We start from the raw sequence: 14,487 nt of genomic DNA, 5'->3' as shown, positions 1-14,487 counted from the left end.
ATTTCTCCTTTTAGCAACATAAAATTTGTTGAGGAGAACCAAACATGGTATATTGGTTACTTATTTCTTGTTCCTTTCAAAAGTCATGGAAAGGATTAAGAGCTTAACCAATATCAATATGTCAACCATAATACTCACCTCCTCTATCTGATCTCACAACTTTTATTTAATGATCAAGTTGATTTAAAACCAAAGTTATAAGATCAATAAAAGTCTCTAAGGGTTCAGATCAGATATAGGTGCATATAACATGAATAATCGTTAATGAATGTAGTAAGTGATGTATGTTCTGAGATGGTTGCGGGATATGAGATACTAACATCAGAGTGAATTATTTCCAACAAGTTGGAACTTCTATTGGCTCCTTTCTTAATCCCTTAAGCCATTGAATACATGTTTCAAAATCACTAAAGTCAAGAGAATGTAATATTCCATCCTTTATGAGTCGTATCATGCAAACTCGTGAGATGTGGCTAAGGTATTTATGCCACTACATGGAGTAATTCTCTTAATTAGTTAGGTGATTTTGTCTTTATTTTAGTTATGTCATCAATATTAGGAGACAACAAAGACTGTGAGAAATTATGATCTAGTTCTAACTTATACAACAATCCATCAAAGAAACTATGACCAAGAAATTCATTATTATGAGTAATGGCAATCTTGTCGTAACCATGAATTATTACATAACTTTCAAGGTGTTAGACTAGAATAAATAGACACAATGTTCCGAGAAATTCTCGGTACACATAAGGTATCCACTAGTCTAATACACTTTCAAGTGTTTATATGTAAATCATAAGTCTCCATGGTTTCAACATATAAGAGATCAATTCTTCCAACTCTAAGCTTTCTTTGGTCATTTGATAGCTTCTAGATTGTATGGAACTCCATTATAGAGTTGATAACATGAATCATAGAACTAGAATCACTCACACATGTATTAATAAGTACATCAAACATAAATAAATCAAATATTACATGAAATAAGTTACCTTTATTAGCTAGCAGTTCTTTGAAATTAAGGCAATCTGGGCACAATGAGAATTTGCAGTTAGGATTGCTAGTCAAGGACTTAAAGCTAAAAGCAACAGCACCATGATTAGCCTTTTGAACTTTATTTGCAGTATTATTATTGTCATATCTTTCCTCTTAATGGAATTAGCAGTGGTAGTAAGGTGAACACTTTAGGTTGGCCCAACTTAAGACGTCCATTTTCTTGCACATATATTGCATTTAGTTCACTCATCGACCATTTATCCTTCATAGCGCTAAAGTTAATTTTGAAGGTGTCAAAATGAGCATGCAATGAGGTCAGTAAAAAATGCACAAGAAAAGTATCAAAGACTTTCAATTTTAGGACTCTTGAACTTATTAGTTATGTCAGTCATATTCATTATGTGTTCACACACACTGCTATTTTCTTTGTTCTTAAGTTACTTGCATACGCTTTATACATTCCTCAGATACTATGATTGATGAAGTTCTTGACCATCATTAGTGACAAGTGATTCGCCCTATCCCACTTTCTTAAAATTCGCTTTCTGAGCTGCGGAAAAGTTAGCAGTAATAGCAGTTGGTTCATTATGGCGAATGACATAGTCAAGGTCTAGCATCTTTAGAGTTAAAGGTAATTAATCCTTTCATGAAGCAAAGTTTGCATCAATAAGCAGCTTAATGCCTAAGTTAGGTACTATAGTGGAAATAAGGAGGATATAAATTTATGATACAAGTAATAGAAGATTATTAAAGTAATGCCTAAAATTAAGGGCAATAAGATTATAGTGATATAATTAGCTATCTAAAGCAGACTAAGCAATATCTATAAAACTAATGGAACTAAAGTAATGCCTAAACTTAACTAAGGGCTAATAATAATGTTCCTTATAATAACATAATTAGATATCCAAGGCTTATTAAGTAATGTCTCTAAAAGTAATGGAACTAACGTAATGCCTAATACGTAAGAAGCTAAAGTAATGTTCCTAAAAGTAATGAGACTAAGACCATTATACTAATGAAGCCAGTGATAGTTAACCTATTGTAAACACCAAAACAATAAGTTGACATAAGGCTCTACTTAGATTTACATCACCTTTGGGCAGAAGTAACTAATATCTAAGTACACATGAGCATTAGGGTCATGCGGCACAACGCTTATCTTTTGACCTTTGGGCACAAAATTAAGAATCGTGTATCTTACGCATGAAAAGATATTCCTTTTAGCACACAAAGTGTATTAAATTTACCTTTGGGCAGAATCAATATACTTAGTGTTCATTATCCAAAAGGAAAAGAACGCACCATGAGAATCATATTTGACCTTTGGGCACAAATGATGAAACCACGTACATTAGTGTGAAGCCCCCACACATTACGGGGGTCCGGGGGCAGCGCCCCTGGGAGCGGGGTCCAAGGGGCGGCAGCCCCTGGCGGGGTCCAAGGGGCAGAGCCCCTGGTTGGGATCCAAGTGGCAGCCCCTGGTGGGGTCCAAGCGCGACCAAAAATTTTTACCCTTAAAGTGCTATGGTAAAAATGTCTCAGAAAAAATTATTTTTTGAAAAATTAGAGACAAAATCAACCATAAAATTACAGAGTAAAATAGAAAGCACGAACACATTCATCAGCTAAGATCGTCTTTAGTATACACAAACTTAAGTAATAACTTGTGATCAAGTAAGCACAAAGTTAGGTAATAGTTCGTGATAAGATAAGCACGAAGTCATCATAAGTCGTGTTGACATTGGAACGAAAATGTCATTAACTCGTGAGGACATAAGCACGAAGATATCATAAAGTCGTGATGATGTCAGCACGAAGATGTCATAAACTCGTGATGACGTAAGCATGAGCTTGTAGTTAATTCGTGTACAGAGATAAGCTGAAGTTCGTGTGATCACATAAGCGTGAAGGTGACGTAAGCACGAAGATGACGTAAGCGCGAAGATCAGCAGAAACCATGATGACGTCAGCGTGAAGTGGTCTTTAGTCCATGATGACGTCAACACGAGATGACGCCAGCGCGAGGATGACGTCAGCATGAAGTGGGCTTTAGTTCGTGATGACGTCAGCACGAAGTTCTTATTCTGCAGATTTTTAGTTCGCGAAATTCATCAAATTCGAACCGAATCACGACTTATTGTTCGTAACCTGGCTCTAATACCACATGTTGGAATAAACATGATTCGATTCGAGTGATAAAACATCCTCAATCGTCCTGTGGAACCTGTAAGAGCATAAAGCATAATTACTATTGATTTCGGGTTCCCAAAACAAGGTGATTGAGTAATAATGGGATGATTAATTCGGCTGGAACATGATGCACGAATTTGAGAGGAATACCCACACGAATTTTAGGGTTTATTATGTGTCGGGATTAACCTTAACCTATGGTTAATTACCCTCTATTTATAATGAGAGTAATTACACATTCAACCCTTTAGTATTTACACATTCAACCCTTCTGGTGTTTAATATGTGTACCATTAGTCCTCTTAGTTTACAATCACCTAATGGGAAACCCTATACTACGCCTCTAAGAGTAAATACGCCCATCATATATTTACTTAGACATAGGGATTTCAGTTATCGTCAATTATCATATCAGGAATGATACATGATCAGTGACGGTCACACTAACGTGGTTCTAACATGAGATACTCTCGTAACACTGGGTTGAAAAGGACAAACAAGCTATCTATAGGCATGGGTGGAGAATTGGTCATTCATGTACGTATTTTTTAAGGCAGACCGAAAGTTATATAAAGTCTTTTAAAGGTCACATGTGATGTGTATGTATGCCTATATAAGGTTTGTTTTGGCTTTTGAATGAAAATTATCAATAACTAGTTTCTTTAAACAAGTTTCTTACTTTCTGTTAATTTTTTTTGGTTTATTACATCAAAACACTAAGGCTAGTAGGAATGAGGAGTTCTAAGAACCCCCTTTTATCTTTAAAATATGTCATGTGGAGTTCCTTGTAAAATGGGGGGTTCCCCTACCTCCCTTGTTCCTTTTTTTTTTATTTGTTTAATTATTTTTAATTTCATTTTAACCCCTTCTACTTTCTTAACTTTTTATTTATACTTTTAACATTTATATTAAACTAACACATACAAAATTAATAAAAGTTACCACATAGTTCCATTACATTAAACCATAAAAATAGTTCATAAATTACATAAAAAAAACTACTTAAACACCTTAATTTTCATCAATCAATCTTAAGGTGTTATAGATTGAAAACACTAAAAAAAAATTCATTTGTTCACACTTTTTAAAGGATGCACAATACTTAAAAAATTTCTGTTTAATTTAATTTCTACATAAGTTATTTTTATAGTACTTTTTATTTCGATCATATTATAAAGTAGATTGAGAATTAAATAGATTGATAAATAGATTCCGCCGTATATACATAAAAAATGATACATTGATAGATAGATTCCCGTAGCGTATATACAATACATTCACACGCTTCAAAATATAAGAAAATAAGCAGATGAAGGTATAGTTGAAATAAAAAATGTATAGTTGAAATATATAAAAAGTGAGTAACTATTTGCTATGTGTTTTCATGGACAAAATGCCAGTTAATTCTGTAAATGTACATTGAACAAAAGAGACAATGAAGATTTCGAAGATCACCTTTCAAAAAAGACGAAAGATTTCGAAGATCAAAAGGTTAAAACATGTGACCTGTGGGATAGGTGCATCAAATGGGGGACGGTTGTGGATGCTCTCATCCCCAATCGCCTATCGAAGGTTGGGAGGCGCAATGAATTCATAATTAGATAAATTAAAGTTGACCTATATGCGGAACTCCTCTCGGATCCTGAAGTATTGTGTATCTTCCTATATATGATTACATTGGTGTTCTGTTTGTTTATGGATGGTGGGAAATAAGTGAAAGTGAGATCGATTAATGGGGATCTTTATAGTAGAGACTCTTGTTATTCAACAACTAGTAATAAAAAAGATGTAGATGTTGATACAAAAACTAAAAAGGCGGTACTGCAATGTAAATTGTATAATGATACTTAGTCCTAAATCCAAACATTAAGTCTAATATACAGAATATTGAGGCCTTGAAAATTTGGGGGCCTAAAGCGATCGCCTAGTCTCGTACTACTGTTGAGCCACCTCTGAGTAGAGACCATATTATAAAGTGTTTGATCGTGAGATTGAAGAGAATCATTGTAATATTGGTGGTCGACGAGTTAAGTGCCTCGTTTATTAGGAAAAGGAACATACATGTAATTAGATCGTCGAGGTAGAAATTAAGTGTAAGAACATGGTTCACATAATAATTAAATTAAAATATAATACTATTAATTGGAAGTACCGTAGTACGTACAGAATTACATAAAAACTTTACACGGATATATAGAAATGGAATTGTAGTAATTAAATGAAAGGAAATCACAGAAATAAATGGTTTTAATTAAAAGACCAACAACTTGTAGCACAGTCTTTAAACGATAACGACGACAGGCTTAATTAGTCCCTTGATTGATCAGCACGATGTAAACAAATGCAACAACAACATATACACCCTATAAAGGTCCAAAACATTATAAGACAAAAACCAAATGCTAACCATTGTATCCATGTCCTGCATGCAGGTATCGTATGAAGCATTAATGTCATTCAAGAATAGGACATTAATTGGTGTCATTTTGAACAACACATACATTACCATTGTCGCAGCTAACTTCCACCAAAATTCTAGCCACGACATGCAATTTCTTGTGCTCAATCGACTTAAACCTCACTTCAGCATCCAATTCCACTGACAAAAGTGCCACTTTTGCTGGTTCCTTGAGCTGTTTAGCCTCAGAAAAAACGTCTTGAACCACCACAAAGTCTCAGACATGTTTAACCTTATGTAACCCTTGATAAAACCCATGAATGGTGTATCTGCCTATGGTTACATGCATTATTGTCATTACTCTCGGATGATGGGAAATAGGTGAAGGTGAGATTAACAGGGTCTTTATAGTGGACACCGTATAAAGTGTTTGGATTTTTGATCGTGACGTTGAAGTGAATCATGGTTGTGTTGGTGAGTGTTTTGTTTAGCAATGAATTGAAACATGTAAATCGTTGATGCGGAAATCCGGGCTGTCTCGCCTTGGTACATGGATTGAAAAAAAAACTGATGCTAAAGTAATTGAGAATCCTATAAGCCTACCAATAAAAAGGACGGTGCTTTGACGCCATGTTAAATTAATTATCCGATAACTCTCTAGGGGGTAAATTACACTTTTCGTCCCTGAAGTTGGCAGCTTTTGCACTTTTTGTCCCTAACGTTTTCTTATTTCAATTTTAACCTTAAAGTTGGCAGAATTTTTCAATTGACGTCCTTTGGCCAACCGGTATTAAGTTTCAGCCGTTAAGTCCCGCACGTGCAAAACATGTGAGGGACTGAAAGTGAATAACGTGAAAAGTTCAGGGACGAAAACTGAAATTTACTTTATCAATTGTCATCATCTTCATCTTCTCCAGCTGAGTGGCCGGAAAATTCATCGGAAAACATAAAATGTCGATATCTCACTCGTTTCTTCGAATTAGACCACGAAACCACCACCAAACTTCTCAAAATTAATTTCCGTACGAATCCCAACCAAAAAATTTCAGATTCAACACTTGCCGGTTTTTTACTTTCAGTCCCTCACGTGTTTTGCACGTGCGGGACTTAACGGCTGAAACTTAACACCGTTTGGCCAAAGGACATCAATTGAAAAATCCTGCCAACTTTAAGGTTAAAATTGTAATAAAAAAACGTTAGGGACGAAAAGTACAAAAACTGCCAACTTCAGGGACGAAAAATGTAATTTACCCTTATTCAGGCTGTGTTCTTTAGTTATTATTTTGAAAATATAGTGAGAGATAAAGTAGCTTCAGTAATTTTGTGTTGTGTTGATGAGATCTGTTTTGGAAAGATGAGTAATTTTGTGTTGTATTGATAAGATCTGTTTTGGAAAGATGAATGAAATGGATGTAAAAGAGGAGTGATATATATTTATAGGGGATTGAATTGAACTCGAAAAGAATGTGGGTCGATTAATGGTGGTTGCTTTTTATTGTTTGCCTTTTGTTTTCATAATGATCACATATACGCGTGTCGAGAGATCAATGAAGAAAAATGACATGTTCCTTTAGAAAACCTTGTTCATACTTTAGATTAAACAAATATTAATAACAAAACTCTACTCTGCCATACAGTTGACGTAGTTGACGTTTGCCGTTCTCTTTTTCATCGCAACTTCCTAACTAGAATCGCAAGTTCCTTACTAGAGCATCAAGTATGGTTTCAACATCCAGAAACCATCCAGAGTCACCTTAATTTTCATCATTTCAATCGGTTTTAAGGCATTATGGATGCAAAAAATACATAATACTGAAGATTGTTATAAATATATTATTAATGTAGCTATCCATAACACTCTAACCTTTTGTGTTTATATTATATAGCCTATATATACTGGCTTCATGTATATGGAAATGGATCAATGGAAATCATTCTATTCTCTCCATTAGAATATCAGCATATAAATATATAACAATTCACGAGTACGCAGCGGAAAGAAACGTATATGCAATCAAATTAATTAACAAAGAGAGAATTGAAACGTGTACTTTCGCGCAAAGCTTCCAATAAGATTATTAATAATAAGATTATTATTATTGTAGGATTTAAAGTAAAACCCCTCTACGATCGCACACTAGACACCCCTATACCGTATGCTAGTACCCGAATCACGAACCAAACAACCCTTTGTTTATTACCCCTAAAAGTCGAAATCCGAAAATCCCTTGGAGAGGGGATTTCGGTCGATTCTAAGAGAAAAGAGAAGAGAGGTTTTGCTTTGTGTAATTGTGTGAAAAACCCTTGTAATTAGCCCTCTATATATAAACTAATTAGTTAGGGTTTTAAAGTTGATGGACAAGCAACTTCAAAGGCTTTCCAACCCTTATAATTTTCGGCCTATCACATTAGAATTAGAAAACTTCCACTAATTCCTAATTACACACAAACACCTCCTCTTTAATAAATTATATTCATAGTTAATTAATTCATGATTATATTTTAATTAATATATTACATAATATACAAATTAATAATATAGAGTTACCGTGTCATTTCGTGTGACCCCGTAGGCTTAAATTATTTCCAGACATGTGATTTATAATAACATGATCACACTCTAACAACTCCCACTTGAGCATGTTATCATAAAGGAAATAAAATTGGTTAGCGTCTAGCAACACGCCAATGCTCCCGGAAATATTTAAGAATAGTTTCTTAAATTGCCAATTTGAAATAATTTAGTCTTTAATATCCTTTTGTTTAGATACCCTTGTTAATTATGAATATGGATCAATGTCATTTCATAAATTAACGATTATGGTTCTCATTTCTACAATTAATCAAGATTACCAAATTAGTCAAGACTTACTCTTGAGTTTATTTAGGTGTGGCCATATAAACATCTTTAATTAATTAATGAGGGCGTAAAACGGGGGTTCCTCGTGTTTATATGCAATTATACATGCACTTTAGTTCCTTTAGAAAACTGTGTTCATTATTTAGATTAAATAAATATTAATAACAAGACTCTACTTTGCCATACGCACGTAATAGTTGTCGTTTGCCGTTCTCCTTTTCGGCAACTTCCTTACAAGAACATCAAGTATGGTTTCAACATCCGAAAACAATCCAGAATATTACTCTAACTAATACCACATTAATTTCTCTCATTTTATGAGTTTTACGCATTATACATAGATGCAAAACGATACATAATACTGAAGATATATTTTTGTAATCTATGCTTCATTTCTACATAAGTTATTTTTATATTACCTAATTTCTATTAACCTCTATTAACACAAATCAAGGTTGGAGAACTCGTGACTCCAACTCGACTCGGCGAGGGGGGAAGTCGAGATTTTTGGAGACTCGGACTCGACTCGGGAAAAACTCAGATTGGAATTTTACATCCAAACATAAGTATTTGTAAAATTATATGTAATAGAACTTTAAAAATATCTTCCAAACTTCAAATTTTAGCATAATTGATTAAAAACGATAACATAATAATTTAAAACTTAAAAATTAAACGTATGATTAGTTGATAGAATCACGTCTTATCATCATTTTGTGCGTATCGGGGTAAGAGAACTTGTGACTCGGACTCTACTCGGCAAAATGGGGAGTCAGGAATTTATTTTGAGTTCTCGGCCGACTCGGAGAAGTTTTACAACCATGACACAAATGAATGTGAAAAGTAAGCTGTTTGTCTTTTTTTATATAAAAAAAATGGATACTATGTTACCACTAAACAAAATATATATATGTGGTTGTATGTGTGTAAACCCTAAACATCGAGATTGATAGCATCAATATTTCACAAATATCTTTATTGCACAAAAGTATTTGTTGAAGAATTGTTAAAGAGAAAGAAGAAGAAAATCATTGTGTGCGTGCGTGATGCTGTTGTTGATGAATGTGTGAGTATGTATATGGGAGATGTACGTATATGAGTGTTCTGGGTTGTTTATGTGTTTAAGTATGGAAGAAGAAGAATGAGAGCGAAATGACGAATCTGCTCCTCATTTAACTGAACAAATAGACGACGTTTGGTCGCAGAGTAAAAACTTAAAAAAATTAATCAACCTCAAGGTTTTTCTTAATAACTGAAAATTCTGTCAACTTAAGGACAAAAATGTAATTTACTTGTCAATAAAAGATTTAATAGGTCTTTGAAGAGTGGCTGCATATATAGAGCAGAGACCGAAAAGCATCAAGGCTGAAAGGCGGCTCGCAAGTGAAATAAGAGAAAGAATAATAAATAGAAAAGAAAAATAATAATGTATCAAAGTAATTAATAAATTTTTTTTTTTTCTGAAAAGTACCAAAGTAATTAATTCACCTCATATGATACATTATTTTAATTTTATCTGGTCTTTTGTTAAAAACCCCATTTTGTTTTCTTCTATAGGTTAGTTAAACGATAAATGATGTAGAGTTCAATCAACATCATCCATCTAGTGAAATAATTCCATATATGTATTTTCTTAGTTCTAAGTAGCTTCGGAAATCATGACTACGAATCTAAGCATTTGGTATATAGAATATCATGTATACTGACTATTTAGAAAGTAAGTAACAACAATGTCATCATTTGTGAGTTTTGGGTCCCAATATCATTTTTAACTCTAACAAAAGTAGAGAAGTTGCTTACAGTTTTACCACTAGAAAAGGACCTACAGTCTTGTTAAACATAAGGATCAACCATTTGACCTCTGTCTTCGAAGACAAAGGCTTCAACCACTTTTTTTTTTTTTTTTTGTAAAATGGCAAAATTATATTCATAAAGTGATCGTCTAGCCGGTTACCAGAGGTCACGACAAAGAGTCAATAATACAACCAACACACCAAATAAGGACTAATACAAATTGATGGTCCACGAATGCACAACTTATGTTATATTTAAATAAGACAAGAAAGTAAATAAGACGATAGATAACAAGAACAATGACAAGTTTAATTGTAATAAATCAATGCAAGTATAATCATATGTATCATTGATTAAACGATGAATACATGGTCGATCTTACAAACTTGACTTACAAGAATACAAATGAACAAGGTAATGCTAAGTCTAGACACACTATAAACTTGAACAATTACAAGTGACACACACTTTCAAGGTGACTAACACACTTGATACAATGCCGTTGTGTTGCTTTATATAGAGGAAAAATTATGGCAACACAACCTTCCTTTGATGGTGATAGATGGTAGTTGTCGTCGTCCCATTAGCTCCTTGTACTTTCATGCAAGAGCCCTTGTCTTCTTTACCAAAACGGGTATGAGAGAGAAAACCCAAGTTTTAGTCTCAACATGTACCTTTCCCATATGAGGTATGTTACAGTTGGAAGAACCACCATGTGACTCTTGTCTTCACATGGTTTGAAAACTTCCCGCCATGAAAAACATTTGGGCAACATCCAACCCGCTGAAGAGAGTCACTGGACTCACTGAACACTCGCTGACGACACACGTCAGCGACCAAGTTTTTTCAGCGAATCCAAGACTCAACAATCTCCCCTATTCGCTGAAGAGACTTGCTGAGTGAATGAGACTTAGAGGACTTAGAGGAGAACACATGAGAGATGAACGAATGTCTTTTATATCATTCAAAAATTTACAATCAAATACAATTTACATATGAAAAACATGAGAAGTATATGTTGCTTCGATTTCATAAGCTTCTTCTTGCTTGGCAATCCTCAGCACCGGATCATCCCTTCTACGTCGCTTCATCAACTCTTCATCTATCCTGTTGATGACTGATCTGGCTCTTGTAAATTGTGCAAATCTCTTTCTGAGGCCGATCAGAAAACCAGTGGATGCCTTCTCAATTTCAGCCAGACGGAAGTAGAGTTGATCATTCTGAAAATTAAGGAAGAAGATCCCAGCAGGTGATTCGAGTACTCTCCCTTCTTCAAAGAAACTTCTGGGAGGAAGCCTTAGATTCAAGCCAGCATCACTAGGGACAGGAGGAAGGTCAGCAGACAAGGGTTAAGTGTGCTTCCTCTTTTGTGTGCGCTTGCCTGCTAACGAAGAGACAACGGCTGGGGAGCCAAAGATTGCCCTCAGCATTGGGAGGCCTGCCTTGAACTTTGTTTTGAACTTCAGGGCCTTTTCAAAGTATTCTTTCAGCATCCCTTGAAGTTGTTCATAGCTGGCAGCCTTTTTGTCTTTTATCAGCATATAAACCTCAAACCATTCTGAAGCTCCCAAGTTGGTGAGTTTCACATCTTCAATTCCAGTTGGAGCACCTAGCCCTTCCCTTAAGATCTTCAGATTGGTTTTTGTCCCCATTGCTGCTCTGTGAGCTTCCACATCAATAATTCTTTGTGGTCTCTTCCTATCATTCATGATCTTTAACCACTTGGCCTTTTCACTTTCAAATTTTTCTCTCTTCTCTTTAAGTTGCTGCTCTACATCAGCTTGCTTCTGCCTGTAGAGAGCTTCAGGCCCACCAGTGGTTAGTAGCATTCTTTGTTCTCCATCCATCTCATCTTTCTCCAAGAGGGCCAGCTGTTTGATATATTCTAAGTTCTTCTTTTCATTTTCTTTGTTTCCTTTCAGCCTGTCCAGCTCCTCTAGGGCCTCTTCTTGAGTTCTTCCCTCAGCAGTAAGAGAAAGATATCAATATCTTGGAATTGATTATCTGCTGGGGAAGTGATGGATACATTTTGAGTAGAGAGAGACGAGGAAGGTCTTTCGAAAAAGCCAGCATCAGTCAGCTGCTTTCTTTGTGTTGCAGTTATTTGAGAGACTTCAACATTTCTAAGGAAGTGAGGATGGAAAATATTAAGTACCTCCTTGGATCTGTCCCTGGCCATTTCTTGTGCAAACCCAGCTTCCCATGCTGCTCTGACTGCACGAGGACTCATTTCCTCTTCCTCTTCATCATGAATGTTTTCAATACGGGGAGCTTCAGCAACTATTAATTGTCGCTCCCCCTCAGCAGCATCATCATCCTTTTCAGTTGTCTCCCCCTCAACACCAGCTGGGGGAACATCAGCAACTTTACTCATTATTGTCTCCCCCTCAACACCAGCAGGGGGAACATCACTTGCATTCTCAATGTCAGCCACTATTGCTAGTTCATTATTTTTGTTCTCGGTGGCTGCAGCAGAATCAACCTCATTCAAAACAGCTTCAGCAGAGGAATCAAGAACGTTATTAAATGCTACTTGGACTACTTCAGTGATCAAGGCCAAAGTTTCATCATTTACTGCCTTCTCCCCCTTGGAAGTTTTATTATCAATAACCACTTCCACAGTGGCCACTAGAGCAGTCTGCTGTTTGAGAAGTTGAGAGAGTAGTTGTTTGATCTCTCCAACTTCTTTTTCCAACCTTTCTTGGCGCTTACGATCTTCCTCACTGAAGGATGCTTGATGAGGAGGTAGACTGGCCACTGTAGTCTCCAAGGCATTGATAGCCTTGGTGTTGCTCTCGACCTGGGCGATGAGTGGAGAGACCAGGTCAGCAACCTTTTTTACCTCAGCAGCAGCAGACTCACTGCTGCTGGATGCCTTCTTTGTTGAAAACCGTACAGCAGTCCCAATTTTGCACAACGATCGCGAGAAACCTCGAATGGCCTGCTGATCTCTTTTGATGACATTAGTATAAGTGCGCAACTTCTCTTGATCAGCAGCCATAGAAACAGATTTTTCTTTGAGTGACTCGATGCTGGCAGTGTTTTCATTTTGCTTGCTGTACCAGCTTTCTAAGATCTTCACCAAACTGTCATCTTCATGACTTTTGAGTTAAACAGCGAGTGTGGCAGCTTTGGTGAGATCATTCAGTTGGTGTTCCACCCTAGCCAGCCTATCAAAAGAGTTAGTGGAGTAAGAGATACCCAACTCTTTGGTAGTTTGATAGTCGATAGGCTTGGCAGCAGATCAGCACCCAGGAACACTTTGGAAAGAAGAGGGCATGCCAAGGGAGAGCATGGTGTTCACTGGTTGCATGGGTGGGGTCTGAGGTCTGGCAGAAAGAGTCAGCACCCCAGTTTCAGCAGCAGCTCCTTCAGTACTTTCATTGATGGCTGCTGCATTTACATCAGCAGCAACCTCTTCTCCAGCATCAATCTCCATGTCACTTGCTTCAAGTTCATCAGCCTGGTTGGAGAAATCCAGCTGGAATTCATCAGCAACAAACTCACCTAGCTCCAAATCACTCTCCTCATTATCATCATCATCAACTTCAATACCAACATTTTCTTCATCACCAACTACATCCTCATTATTTTCAAAGTTAGCACCCATCCTTTCTTCAACTGAAAAATTTAGAGGGGTAGGGGAACCGGGTGCCTCAGCTTCAGTGTGTTGTGTCACCAAAGCATCATCGGCCGTAGATTTTGTTGTCTCTAGCATCACCTGTGATATGGCTGCTGACAACGACTCAGAGGGTTGAGAAGAAGAAAGGGGAATTATTTGTTCGGTAGACTCAACTCTAATGGGCTGGGGTGGCCCTTGATCTTCACCAACCTCGCCTACAGAAGTGAGGTGGCTGCTTTCGGTTACCCTTTTTCTCGTCAGCAGCTTTTTTTGAGGCTGCTGATGGGCTGGCTGGGTCTCTAGTGTCCTTGGGCAGTGAGGACTTCCTAACCTTAGACGTTTGGCCCTTTGGTACTCGCTGCTGCTGTTTTGGGACAGCAGCAGAAGGTGAAGTGGAAGAAGATACAAGTGTTTTCTTGGTTTTCTTGGGAGCTTTGGAGGTTGCTGGGGGATTATCAGCATACCAGCTCCAGCAGGGTTAGGTTTGTAAATTTCATGGTATACAGAGTAAAGTACCTGCCTCATTGCTGGAGTGAGCACAGCATACTTGGAGTCAAATTGCTCGGGGTTGCAAGCAGGAGTTTTATATACAGAGCTCGCAACCCTTGGAGAGAGGAGATA

The sequence above is a fragment of the Erigeron canadensis genome, chromosome 5 (genome assembly GCF_010389155.1).
Source record: "Erigeron canadensis isolate Cc75 chromosome 5, C_canadensis_v1, whole genome shotgun sequence".
Taxonomy (NCBI): domain Eukaryota; kingdom Viridiplantae; phylum Streptophyta; class Magnoliopsida; order Asterales; family Asteraceae; genus Erigeron; species Erigeron canadensis.
The sequence above is the reverse complement of the archived record's forward strand: the minus strand, read 5'-3'. Positions refer to the sequence as shown.